At 40.2% G+C, this 14,739-nt stretch overlaps 1 protein-coding gene across 8 annotated transcripts in view; it reads right to left on the minus strand.

The window, feature by feature from the left end:
* Positions 1-14,739, minus strand: part of Sv2b (synaptic vesicle glycoprotein 2B) — a 180,320-nt gene that overhangs the window by 112,828 nt on the left and 52,753 nt on the right. The window contains exon 2 of one of the 8 annotated variants that reach the window (XM_074062050.1): positions 1,209-1,276. The exons of the other annotated variants lie outside the window; for them this stretch is intronic. The gene's annotated coding sequence lies outside the window, so the exon portion shown is untranslated. The remainder of the gene's footprint in view (positions 1-1,208; positions 1,277-14,739) is intronic. 8 annotated transcript variants of the gene reach the window in all.

A 14,739-nucleotide genomic window follows, 5' to 3' on the forward strand; every position in this document is an offset into this window, starting at 1 on the left:
AGGTAGTTAAATGGATAGGATGACCAACATTAATATCACTCTGGAAAACATCCTTACTACTAGAGCTTTGGCCCACAAAGTGTCACCATCACACTGGTGTCTCAAAAAAGTCCATTCTACCGCTACCCTGGAACCGAGATTGGGAGGATCATGGTTAGAGACCATGACCTCCATCTCAAAAATAAGCTAGGTATGGTGATTCATGCCTGCAATCCCATTGGTAGGAGGATCTCTGTCTGAGGCCAGCCCTAGGCAAAAAACACAAGACCCTATGTGAAAAATAAAACAAAAAGGACGGAGGACATAGCTCAAGTGGTAGAGCACTTCTCTTGCAAGCACGAAGCCCTGAGTTCAAACACCAGTACTGCCCTACACACAAAAAAGAAAGAACAATGATTCTACAGATGTCATGGAGGGGAATAGGAAAGGACAGGGGTGTTGATAACATCAGTCATCTCTCTGTGATCCATGGGCCAAGACAAATTCATCCACAGCCAATTCCTTTAAAATACTCCCTGGAACATCATTAATTCACAGACATTGTTAAAATGTCAAGAGAAAAGAGCACAAAGCAGCAAAACTGGTCTTTGTGGGTTAAGCTCAGGGCCTCTCAGAACTGCAAGAGAGACGGCTGCCTAATCAATACAGCTACAGCCATCCATTCTCATCACAAGGAGAGATGGTGACCATCCCAGTGCCCACGTGCTTTATGACTGTGGCACAGCTTCTGAGATCCACTGCACCCAACCGCTCTGGGAAAATTGACTGCCAACTTGACACATGACCCAAACCAACAGACAGAGGCAGAAAATGTGTATGGCCTCAGCAACAGTGTGGCAGACCATACACACCACCCACCACTACTTCTTCCACCCAGGATCAAACACCCAAACTCTCTGTACTCTGAAATAACGGTCATAAGTCACCCTTGTGAACTACTTACTATGTGTCTCATACAAGTTACCTCATTCAGTTATATTAACAATATTCATTAACCAGGCAAGTAACATTCATATCTCCATTTTACAGGTTATGAGACTGAGGCACAGAGAGGTCCAGCCATGTGCCTGAAATCACACAGTAGACCTATGATCCAAGCCCAGGAAATCCAGCTCTGGAGACCCAGACCTTAGAAGCCCAGTGTCCCCAGATTTCCTAGCTCAACTGGTAAGAATGCAGATTTCAGGGCCAGATCAATTGAGACTCACCTTCTAGTTCACTCACTAACCAGCTGTCGGATCTTGACCTCACCTTCCCTGAGCCAAGGTGTTCTCATCTGCAAGATGGACAGAGCTGCTGTAAACATTGAAATATGGAGAAACATTTGGCACAGAGTTAAGTCCACTATGAAGAGAAGATGTGACAGTATTTATCTGGAAGCTCAAATCCTGCTTACTCCAACATGCATATTCAAACCTCACTGTCAAATATCCACTTAAAAAACCAAATGTGGGCTGGCAGAATGGCTTAGGTGGTAAAGTGCCTGCTTAGCAAGCATGAGGCCCTGAGTTCAAACTGCAGTACTGCCAAGAAAAGAAGAAAAACTTGAATGCAGCAAACTTTTGTTGGTTTTAATTAAGCCTTTGTTGTTTGTGAAATCAGAGAGAAAACTTCTCTAGAAGCATTTATTCATGCAACAAAAATGAAGTAGTATGCTTGGCGTCATACTCTGTTCTAATTTCTAAAAATGCAATGGTGAATCCAGAAGGAAAATCCCTGACCTTCAGGTAGGAACAGTAAGATTTTTAATCAAGTTTGTATAAGGTTTAATCAAGTTTGTAAAATCCTAGCAAACCAGCATGTGTGCTTCTAATAAGTCTGCATAAGTAAGAACATCAAGTGCTAACCTGAGTTCCCAATCTCAGTACCACAAAAAAAAAAAAAAAAAAAAGAAGTGTCTTCATCTTTTAACTGGCGTTATACCAACCCATGCACAACACTACAATCCTGTAAGAAATCAATTTAAGGTTATGTAATTTTTTAATGTTTTGACTTTTATGACTAAAAACAAATAAACAAACAAAAAAACCCCACTGAGCTAGAACAAATCATTGAATGATTGGTGAAGTCTCCTTCACCAATAGTAAAGTAACTGATTCTTTTTAATCGATGTTACCTATTTCTTACTGTCTTATTTACAATACTAATTTTAACAGTGAAAACCATGGGCTTGCTAAGCAAGAGGAGAATTTCAAGTTGTCATGTGACCTACAAGTGAATGAATGTCTGACTGGTTCTGTCTTACAATGAACCTAGTTGTGACTTCCTTTTTATTTTTTTTTTATTCTTGTGCTCAGTGGGGATACATTGTGGCATTTACAAGTTCTTACAATATATCATAATTGAATTCCTCCCCCCATCATTCTCTTTTACCTACCCCCTTTCCTGGAATAGTTTCAACAGGTCTCATTTTTCCATTTTCATACACGTGTATACAGTATTTGCACCATGTTCACACTCCTACACCCTTTCCCCACATCCTCCCCCCTCCCACTGTTAACCATCCTCCTAGACAGGACATGTTCTCCAATTTGTAAAAGAAAATAAATGACATTTTTGCTTGTTTAAGATAGCTACACAGGGAGTTTCTTTGTGACATTTCCATGTATATATGTATTATAACCTGAATTAGTTCATCCCTCTATTTTCTCCTTTCTACCTTAGTCGCCTTCTTTTGGTGATTTCAACAGGTTTAAAAATTCTATAATCATTCTTGTATAGAGAGTACATCAACATATTCACCCTCTTAACTTCCTTCTTTTCCCTTCCCTCTCTTGTATGTGACCTCCCTTAGCATGACCTTTTTCTCATACTCTTGTTGTATTTGTATTAGATCTATAGTCTAATTGTGGCTCCTTGAAGAACAACACGACCATCCAAGCTGACGTAGCCCCACCCCAGCCTGATCTACACCTTCCTTCATTCTGCCATATATAGCACTTCTCACCTGAAATTTCCTCATTCATTTACAGTTACTTGTCTGTATCTCACACGTTAGAATTAAGTTCCGTGGAGTGGGATCTGGTCTGCCCTTCCCCATGGTATCCCAGCAATCAGAGTGCTACCTGTGCTCCTGTTTGTTGAGTAAGTAGATAAGTGTGGAGGCTGGTGTGCTTCTCAAAAGAGTCTCGTCCCTCAGCTGCAGTTAGCTTCTCTTAAACAGTTAGTAAAGCAGGGTTGGGTGGGGGCAGTTTTCTCTTGTTCTCAGAACAGATATTAAATGAGCATCTGCTACAGACCAAATGTTGGGCCAGGTGCTGGGTGCATGCTGGGGAGTAAAATAGACCTAATGCAGGTTCTTAAAGACATCATTGTACAAGCCCAAGCCTGGAACCTCTGCAAAGCATGCTGATGGGCATGTTTAAAAGATATATGATGTGTATAAAGCCCTTAGCATGGCTCCTGGAACAAGGGAAGCAATGGGAGGAGGAGGGGAGGGGAGGAGGAAGGGGAGGGAAGAGGAGAGAAGAGAAGAAGGAGGAAGAGGAGGAGGACTACCATGGTGATGATAATGACTACTTCATATGCAAAAAGATAAAGTAACCTCCTACCGACATCAAATAAGCAGTAAATTTTGGCAGGGGTCATTGAGATCATATCAACAATCTGCCCCTAGACTAATTAAGGGAATTCAATCAAGGTTTTCTCTGTAGAGAAGAAGGATTACTGTGTCCCAAACTGATGATGTGTTTCCCTTTAATACCTACAGCTATGGCCTCACTGTCCTTTCCATTGCTAATGTCTACCTGTGGCCTCTGGTTTGGGGAAGATGGAATGACTCCACTCTGCTCCATTCTCCCACTGATTACAACTAAAATCTCTGCCCAAACTAGATAAAGCAAATCTATGAGAATTCTAAAAAGTAAATAATAGATGTGTGGAGAGAAAAATCAAAAGGAGCAACCAACACTGCAGCAAATTCTCTGGTTTAATTTTTTTTAACTCCCTGTTCTCCCGGCTTAGACTCCAGGGTGGCCCAAATCCCAGAACTGCACAGAAGGTGCTAATGGAAAAAATCTCCAAAAGAAAGCTTTTTCTATCCAAAAGACTGTGGGACAGAGAACATGGGTGGTATCCCCACTTTTTCTCTTTTTATCCCTAACTGGCCACATCCTGGGTGAACCACAGTCATGAATCTACACTTCTATACTAGCTACAGCAGGGTTAGCCACACAGGCACCAAAACTTAAAGACAAAATTCTCTTTGACCAAGGGAATGGGCCCCCTGTGGTCTGAAGGATACAGGAGGAATTCTTATGCTTTTCTTTCTCCTTTCTCTCACTGTTTTGCCCCAAGATAGACCCATTCACATAAAGGATGAGATTGTACAGAAAGGCAAACCTCACATTTCTAGCCAGAGGACCAAGAACGTAGGACTCCCAGAGTGTGGGGACAATTACACTTGGAAAGGGCTGGCAGGAGCTATCCTAGATCTAAGTGTGAGGGTTGGGATGTAGTTCAGTGGTAGAGTGCTTGTGCACAATCCACAAGTGTGAAATCCAGGCTCACCCGTAGCTGTGCACGTGTAGTGGTAACCCAAAGCAAAAAGCAAATCCTCTAAAAACTGACTTCAGTAGAGACCATCCCAGATTCCACACTGTCCCGGGGGCATACCAGGGAAGAGACCCCAATAACATTGCAAAGGTTTTGAAAACTAGCTTGCTGTTGGACCACAACCCACAGAGTATATGGCAGGACTTGCCATCTGAACCTTTCTGATTGCCTGTTTTAAAAAAAAGAAAAAAATCAAGCCAGATGCAGGTGACTCACACCTGTAATCCTAGCTACTTGGAAGACTAAGATCAGAAGGATAGCGGTTCGAGGTCAGCACTGGCAAATCGTTTGTGAGACCTCATCTCAACCAGGTGCTGTGCCATGCACCAAGCTAGGCAGGAGGCTTAGACTGGGAGAATCTTGGTTTCATGCCAGCCCAGGCAAAAAAAGTTAGCAAGACCCCATTTCAACAAAAAATGAAAGCTAGGACTGGTGACAATTGCCTGTCATCCCAGTGATGATGGGAAGGGTAGAGTAAGAGGTCACAGTCCAGGCCCATGTAGGTGTATGCTGCATATACACATATGAACACAGCATATTAAAACCTACCAAATGCTGTCTGAAAGAAGAGGAATGGGAATATAATGGAGGGGACAAACTTGTTCAAGGTATACAATCTGCATGTATTGAACTACCACAGCAAAATCCCCTCATATCATTAATGTATAATAAATCAAAAGTAAAATTTAGGAAGATAACCAGAGCAATAAGGGCAAGAGGCAAGGCTCAGACTATAGATTAGCTGCCTAACAAATGCAGAGCCTGGAGTTCAAAGCCCAGTACCATTAAGAAGCCAACATTTGCCAGAGAATTTTAAGAAAGTTTAGTCTTATAATTCAATATTCAAGTCGCAGAAGATGAACAAATAATGATTGCTCAAAGATGACCACTCCCTCATCCCCAGAAACCACGAACATATTAGCTTTCATGGAATAAGGGATTATACAAATGTAACTCAGTTACCGACCCTGAGGTGTGGAGAGTATCTGGATTGTCCAGTGGACCCAATAAAAAGCCAGTGACAATAAAACCAGTCTGTGATGTGCTTTTTAGATGGAGAAAGAGGCCATGAGTCAAGGGATGCAGGCAGAAAGGACAGAAAGTTGATTCTCCTTCAAAAGAAGGAATGCAGCCCTGTCAGCACTTTAATTTTAGACTTCTGACCACCAGGACTAAGTTCATGGTCATTTGTCACATTTGTAATAGAAAACAAATGCACAATTTTAAAGCACTTAAATTAAAAACTTGGAAAATCTAATGAACTCTCAAGGGGAAAGACAGTAGACTTTGAACTTTAAGACAATTCATGGTATGATTTGGATGTGGTTCATGTGCTGGAAGTTTGGTCCCCAGTGTGGTGGTACTGGGAGGTGGTGGGATCTTTAAGAAGTGGTGCCTACATGATTAAGGAGAGCACACAAGGAAGGGGTAAGGATAGGTAAGACACCTAAAAAACTAGCTAGCATTTGTTGCCCTTAACGCAGAGAAACTAAAGCAGATACTTTAAAAGCAACTGAGGCCAATAGGAAAAGGGGACCAGGAACTAGAGAAAAGGTTAGATCAAAAAGAATTCACCTAGAAGGTAACACCCACGCACAGGAAATTAATGTGAGTCAACTCCCTGTATAGCTATCCTTATCTCAACCAGCAAAAACCCTTGTTCCTTCCTATTATTGCTTATACTCTCTCTACAACAAAATTAGAAATAAGGACAAAATAGTTGCTGCTGGGTATTGAGGGAGTGGGGGGGAGAGGGAAGGGGTAGGGGGTAAGCGAGGGGGAAGGGGGAAGGGGGGAAAATGACCCAAACATTGTATGCACGTATGAATAAAATAAAAATTAAAAAAAAAAAGAGGTGGTGCCTAATGGGTAGTCTAAAGACTGGCTCCTCCTCACACTCTGGCTTCCTGTCTCCCTCTGTAGCTATGGATTTGCTGTCACAGGTACTGTTGTCATGACACCATCCATCACGAGGTCTTCCCCAGACCACAGCCAATGCCAGCGCCATCCGCTGATCCCCCAGAATTGTGAGCTAATTTAGTCTTCCTTTCAATAGAAAGTACCCAGCTCTGCTATTTCATTTACAGCAACAGAAAACACATTAGTATAGTCCAGGTGCTGAGATTATCAAAGACTTAAAAGTGGGGACTCTATCTTTCATAAAATAAAGATAAGCATTCTTTAAGTGAACGAAAACAGAGAACTGCTCAATGTGGAAATAAAAACTAAAAAAAAAAAAAAGAATAAAATAAAAATTTAGAACTGAAAGCCTCAATAAATGAAATTTAAAACTCCCTGCATAGGTTCAACAGAATGAAAATGCTTCAGAAAGGAGTAAATGAACTTGATAATAGATCAGTAGACAAGAGCTAATCTGAATAACACAGGAAACAAAAACTGAAGAAAAAAGTGAGCAACTGAGGCACCTGTGGAATAATACCAAAAACTCTAAAATTTATATCATTGGGGTCCCAAAAGGGCAGAAGAAAGAGGCTGGTACAAAAAAAGACAAGAAAAGAAAGATAAACAAATAATTACTGAATATTCCCTAAATTTGCTATAGGACATAAATTTACAGATTCAAGAAATTCAGTGAGCCCCACATAGGATAAGTATGATTAGATGCACTATAAACAAACTGCTGAAAGCCAGAGAAAGAGAGAGATTGATAGATTGATAGATAGACAGATAAATGATGGATGACAGATAAATAGATAGATAAATGATAGATTGATAGATAAATGATAGATTGATAGAAAATAGATAAAATTTTACAAAATTATATTTTTAAAAATCTAAGTGTTACTGTGAAGAATTTTGCAAATATAATTCAGGTCCTAAATGAGTTCCACTAAAAATATACAAACAGTCACATGAACTCTTTCAATTTGAGTCTAGAGGTCAGCAACAAAGAGATTCAAAGAATGAGAAGGATTTAACACTGTTCTGGCTTAAAGATGGAGGAGGGCACATGGCTAGAAATACAGGTGGCTTCAAGGAGCTGAGAGCAGCCCTGATGACAACCAGCAAGGAAATGGGGACCTCAGCCTATAGCCACCAGGAGCTGAGTTCTGCTCATCTCCCAGAGCTTCTGGATGAGGACTCAGGGTGGTTTTGTGATACCTTGAGCAAAGAATACAGCCATGCCATGCCAAACTTCTGAGCTACAGAAGCATAGCCAACTAATCCGGTGTTGTTAAGTTTCCATGTTTGTGAACATTTGTTACACAGGAATAGAAAACTTTAAAAATTATATACAGTTTTCAAAGATAAATGTTTCTACTTTTTGTTTGTGTTTTTGTTTTTTGTTTTGTTTTATTTCATTGTACTGGGGGCTGAACTCAGGGCCTACACCTTGAGCCACTCCACCAGTCATTATTTGTGATGGGTTTTTTTTGAGATAGGGTCTCACAAACTATTTGCCCTGGCTGGCTTCAAAGCACAATCCTCCCAGTCTCTGCCTCCTAGTCTCTGTAGCTAGGATTACAGGTGTGAGCCACCAGCACCCAGCTATCTACTTCTTTTTAAGTCTGCATATTATATTACTTGCTATTATTTTGATGCAACAAAACATATCCTTATTTTAGAAATCAACCTGGTTCCTATGATTTTTTACTTTCAAATAACCCAGCACACATCCTAATGCATTTGCTTTGTTTTATCTTTGCTATTTTCTTCTGGAAGACATGTTGCTAGAAAAGGAATGATTTTACAAAAGGCATACCACATTCTAAATTTTACAAGCTATTATCCAATTAGCCTCCAAAAATGTTGGATTGACTTACATCCCCCAAAACAGACTACCCATCTCCTCATACCTTCATGGTATGTTTTAACAAATGTTACAAATTTTGCTCCCAAAGGGTAATCCACTCTTTCAGGTTGCATTTCCATGGTTACATAAACAAATTTTCTCATGTTTTGTCCATTTTGGGCTAATTTGAGATCAGATTATTTGTCTCCTTTAATTTTTATGAGGATTTTGAAAAATAGATTCTCTCATTATCTTTTATAAATGATTCAAATACCTACTCAAGTCTATTGCTTGCATTTTCACATTTTAAATGTCTTTGACCATGAATTTTTAACATTTATGTTGTCAGATATATATTTTTCTTAATTATTCCCATTTTCCATGGCATGCTAATCAAATCTTCAATATGCTGTTCTAATATTTTATCTCGTACTTTTACTTTTAACATTTTTTTGGTAGGACTGGAGTTTGAACTCAGGACCTCTCACTTTCTAGGCAAGCACTCTAATTCTTAGTATTTTCAGTAGCTTTAGTGAGGTATAACTTAAATTCAAAAAATTCAACCATTTCACTGGCAGAGTGGCTCAAGTTATAAGAGTGCCTGCTTAGCAAACGTGAGGCCCTGAGTTCAAATCCCAAGAAGAATTCACCCATTCCAATTCTAGGTTTGGTAAACTATAAAAAATAAATACAGTTGTGCAGCCATCACCACAATCTAGGTCTCAAACATTCCATCACGCCATCATGCCTGCTACAGTTAAGCCCTGCTCCAAGAAACCACCTTTTTGTCCTTTTCTAGAAATTTCACAGAAATGGAGTCATATACTACATAGTTTTCTCTGTTTGGCTCATTTTGTTTAGCATGTTTTTTGAAGTTCGCCCACACTATTCCATGTTCCACTAGTTTTGTTGGTGGGTTACAATGCCACCTCTTTATCTGTGGGTTCTGCATCAACCAACCACAGATCGAAAATATTTGAGAAAAAATTCATGTGTACTGAACATGCACAGACTTCTTGTTGTTATAGCCTAAGCAATACAGTATAACAACTATTTACATAGCATTTACACTTCATCTTACACAAAAGACCAAGAAGGGATCATAATGTTTACATTGTATAAGGTATAAGTAGCCTAGAGATGAAGGAAGAAAGTAAGGAAAGAAGGAAGGAAAGGAGGGAGGAAGGAAGGGAAAGAAAGAACAGAACAAGGAAAGGCTGTACTCTCTCCATGCCTTAGTCATCCCACCACACACAGAAGCACATGCACACTCATATACACACAGAACCAGGCACTCTATGTAGGTCACTAATGACAAAATCACATCATGTCCCATGTCTGCAACAGCCTCCTAACACATCCCTCACTTCCAAGATTGTTCCCTTCTAGTCCTTCCTTCAGGCAAGCGCAAGGTGACTCTTCCACCAAATAACTCTGACCACTGAGTACCCCACTCAAATCATTTGAGAATTCTGAATCTCCTTGAAACCCCACTGGCCCAGATCAGACTGTGAAATGTGGATTAAGAGAGTTACTAATTAACATGCCTAAAGTCACCAACTAGGAAGGAAAACAAGAGCTCAAGCCTATGTCTCTGACTCAAAGTCTCCACCTTAAATCAGTAGAAAATCTTACCTTACCAGAAATGTACACAATCCAGTTCCTTTTGGGCAGGCTACCAGAAGTGTCTGTGAAATCTCAAGGGACTTCTTAAGAAAAGTGGCATATGTTGGTTCTTGTTCAAGTCCTACCACATGTGCTGGATGCAGCCAGCATGTTTTGCTGACCAGATTGTCTGGACCAAGGATCAAAAGTCCCTTTGCCAGTGACCAGCTTATCTCAGTTGGGTATAAACCAGGTCAACTGCCTCTAAGGAAGTCAGTGTAAAATATCCACTGGGAGCATTTCAGAGACCCCCAGGGAAATATTGAGCTCAGTGCATGCATAGAAACTGGGCCAAGATGTAAGACCCAGAATAGAGAATAATCTCTCATCACCATTCATCTGAACCACATTGGGTTGTTTGGGCCTCACAGAATCCCATAGCAACTGAACTGAACAGGAGCAGAGGGACCACACAGTCCAAACTACCCTTCATGGGTGAAGAAAGCAAGAGCCAAAGAAAGTTGACTCACCCATGGACACATAGAGGTCAGAGTAGAATGAGTCCTCAACCAAGTCCTCTGGCTCCAAGATCGGTGCTCCCCACCTACACTTCCAGAACTAGACAGACCCAGAGGATCAGAGTGGACACTGCAGATGGGGTTAAGGAAGCATCTGGTCTACTGAAGGCTCACAGTGTGCTCTGAAGTCAACCAAACATGGTAGATGTGGCCCAGGTAGTGGAAGACATCATATACCACACTCATGAACTTGTTCTTCATCCATTCTACAAGCAGAATATATGAGAGCTTAAGAGTCCTGATCTACATTATAGGTTCAAATCCTGGCTCTGACACTGAGCTGTTATAAATATACTCGGGGTATGGGTTGTTGGCTCAAGAATGAAGACACAAACTCGAAAGCAACTTGGCAAGGAAAAATTTTACTTCTGCAGAAGGCCATGCTACAGACAAAGAGTCCAGGAAGCAAGCACACCAAGTAGAAAGTCCACTCAATTTTTATCTCTAACACAAGTTTGTCCCTCACCCTGATAGAAGGGTTTGAGTTCACAATTTTCATGATTGGCTAATTTAAAAAGTGGTACATGGGATAAGAGGACATTGGGGCAGGGAGAGCAAGAAAATTCTTTTGGTCAATATTCATCTTAAGCAAGCAGTTTGAGATTAGGTTACCCGGCGATAACAGGAACTTATTCCATTAAGAAAATCAGCTCTTTGTTCAACCACAGGATCCTTGCAAGATCAAGCAACATTTCACAAAGCATGCAGGCAGCAATTTGGGGAGGTTAGCTGGCATCTACACAATGATAGTTAAATTATTCAGTAACTCCTTTGACAGAAAAGACCTAACTTTAGTTGATTCTCACAGCTCCAGGACCTAGTACCAGCTAATTAACCCCTCTGTGACTCAGTTCCCTCTCTCAGAGATTGGAGTGATAATAGCATCTACAATACACTGTTGTTGTGAAGAATAACTGTGTTAGAACAGGCAAAGTGTTTAACACAGTGCCTCTAGCACATTATAAGCATCAAAAAGTATTTGTCTTAATATTTTTAATCAAGAGTCACAAAGATAGCTGTGTTTCATTGCACTTTCATCTTGAAGCCAGGGAGAGATGAGGGAAATGCTAACAATCCCACTCACATAGGATGGGCAGGAAGAGCAGAAAAGGAAAAACAGAAGGTTTCTCCCATGGGTTCTGAACCCAGTCATCTATGTTCTAAAACACCTCCCTTAATGGCATGCCTTCTTCTTGGAACCTCCCAGAAATGAGCTAACAGAGAAACCATTTCTTCTCACACATACCAAGTGATTTTATACCCAGTCCTCTAGGACATGCTTCCCAAAAGGCTTCGTGGACTTTGATGGGGAAGGAAATGGGAAAAAGCAGAAAATCCTCTCTGAATCCAACTCTGCATTTCCAACCTCAGCTGCCCCCTCCCCATCCTGCTCACATGACTTCAGTATATGATATCCAAATGACTTTAACCATCTCCTGACATGGTGAGCCCCCAGCTGGGGTCAACTGCAGCAACAGAGAACTCTGGGCAGCAAGTGATGGGCTTGTGCCTACACCTATTTATCTGAGTTTTTAGTTTACAAATAAAGCATCTGTCCCAATGCCTTATGTAAGCATAAAAGTTGCAATTAGCAGCCCACATAAAGGAATCAGAGTTCTTCAAGTGGCTTATAAACCAGGGGAGATTTCACCTGAGAAAAAGGGCTGACAGAATGTTACACCCTGCAGGGTTTCCAGGCAGTGTTTGAAACAGGTAATATTGAGTTCCTAAGGGGATTTTGGTTTTCATGCTAACTTGGTCATAAGTCTCCATTTAATTGACTTTGTCTTCTACTGGAGATTTCCAGGAGGGGATGAGTGTTGACCTTGTATGTTTCAACCAGGCAGATGGATGTGAAAGATGAATAACACAATGCCACTAGCATCACTCTGCTGTACCTCTTCGCATTGTGAACCTGTTCCCATTCTGTTACAGTTTCTCCCACACTCTTGGCTTTGGCTCTTGATTTGCAGCCTACCATTTTGCTTAAAACTCTGGCTTAATTTTTCTGAGTTTAATGCATCTGATACTTAAAATGTTCTTCACAAATTCAACTCCAAAGCTCATTTCATTTCTAGTCTTGGGTACTGTCCTGTGCCAGAGTTGCAACCCCTGGGAACTAAAATCTCAGCAGGCCTCACACTGGCCCCTAAGAAAGAGTGCTGGGAAAAGAAAGGAGTGAGGCTGTATGCCTTTGGCCCTTATGGCCAACTGAGTCACATTTCTCTGACACTGGAAATCCCCCCAGAAGTCCCCAGGTCTCTCATTAGCCTTTCACAGGTACACACATTCACCAGCTGACCTCACACAAGAGAAGCATCTCAAGAAATACCTAGTGGTCAGAATGGTCTCTCATTCTACTTTAGAGAAGGAAGCAAGGCTGCTCATATACTTATCTTACAGTGCATTGAAGAATGAAACCTTAGTGGGGCCTCTCTCAAATGTTCACTCTTAGTGAACCATATTCCTTATAGCAAAATCCCTCAAGGCATTTCTGCTAAGCCCTAGTCTGGAGTAACCTGGAATTTCCTATGACAGGAACATAAAACATTTCTCCGTTCTTTACTTTCTGTTTGAAGCTTTTTTCTATCCAACCAAACCTATGTTTGAAATTGATATCTGTATTGGTTCATCAGAATGTCAGTATTTGGACCCATCATTTCTTGGAAAAAGAGAAGGTAGCATTGAGAGTTAAGATAAATGTGAATCCCTAGAGAAGACACAGGAGTTTCAAGGACTTCTGAAAATACAACAGAGTCCACTGAGTTGAGATAATATCCTGTCTGGGACAATGACCATCCCACAATATCAAAAAGCTCAGATCTAATCCTTGCAGTCTGGTCAAATAATTGGGATTGTTTTAAACTTTCTCTTTTAATAAAATTCAATTCAACTGAAGGTTTTTGTTTTGTTTCATCTTTTGTAAAGGCTATCACGGGCTGAAAGCGCTGACGCTGGCAAGCAGAGTGCTGGGTTCCCTCAGGCCACCCCCACTGTGAAGAACTCTGTGCTCTGTTTCCTTCCTGACTCTCTGACACAGTCACAGAATACCTTTGGCTTGGGTGTTTGCTGCTTCTGGGTACAAAAACTAGGAGGGGGTGGACCTGTGGCATAAGTGGGAACCTGCCCAACCCTCAGCTTGCAAAGCTTCTGAAGTGACTACCCAACTCCCTCCTAAATCATAGGATTCCAATATTACAAGGCCATGAAAGACATTGCTGCAATGCTTTGTCTTTTTTTCTTATTTTTTGTTTTTACTTTTGTTAGTTTTACTTTTTATTATTTTAAATAGTGCTTTATTTTATTTTAAAGATCTTTGGTGTCATTTTTATTCTATTTTTTAATTTTACTTACATAGCTTTTCTTTATTTTGTAGTTGGATTTTATCTCTTACTCTTTTCCTTTTCCTCATGTTTTCTTTTTTTCTCATTTTTCTTTTCCTTAACTTGCTTTTCTTTCTTTTTTTCCTTTTCCTGTACTCCTCCTTTACATCATTCTTTTATTATTATTATTTTATCTTTATTAACTCTTAGCTACAGTTTTACTCTATCTTCTTTCTGCCCCCTTTCTTTTCTATGGTTGGTGGTGGTATAGTCAAAGTCTGTAATTGTTTTTTCATGTATTCCCAAATCTGGTTTGTTTGGGTATTGTTGCTGTTATAACAGGGCTTTTTTCCCCTCATTTTTGAGTGGTACCAGGGATTGAACCCTCAAAAGAAGGCTGCTCACTAAGAAATACCCCAGATAAAACCAGAAAAGATATCCATTCCAACAGATGTGCAAATCACAACATAGAAACACAAGAAATATGAAAAAACAATCCAATGTGACTCTTCCAAAAGTTCATAACTACAATAACTGAATCCAAAGATTTTGACATAGTTGAAATGCTGGACAGAGAATTCAAAAATCTAGATTTAAAAAATGATCAATTACCTCAAAAAGGATTCAAATAAACAGATGAATGAAGTAAAGAAGTCCACTCAAGAACTGGACAAGAAATTAAACAACTTGAATGAAAAATTCAGCAATGACAAATGAGATTCTGGAAAAAATGGAAATCTTGGAAAAGAACCAAAAAATTGGAATTAAAAACTCACTGAAAAACATCACCAATAAGCCAAATAAGGTAGAAGAAAGAATATCAGGAATTGAAGACAAGGTTGAAGAACTACTGCATTAAGACAGCGATAAAGAAAAAATGAACAATCGTGACCACAACATTCAAGACCTCTGGGACATAATTAAG

Source organism: Castor canadensis, chromosome 19 (genome assembly GCF_047511655.1).
Source record: "Castor canadensis chromosome 19, mCasCan1.hap1v2, whole genome shotgun sequence".
Classification (NCBI taxonomy): domain Eukaryota; kingdom Metazoa; phylum Chordata; class Mammalia; order Rodentia; family Castoridae; genus Castor; species Castor canadensis.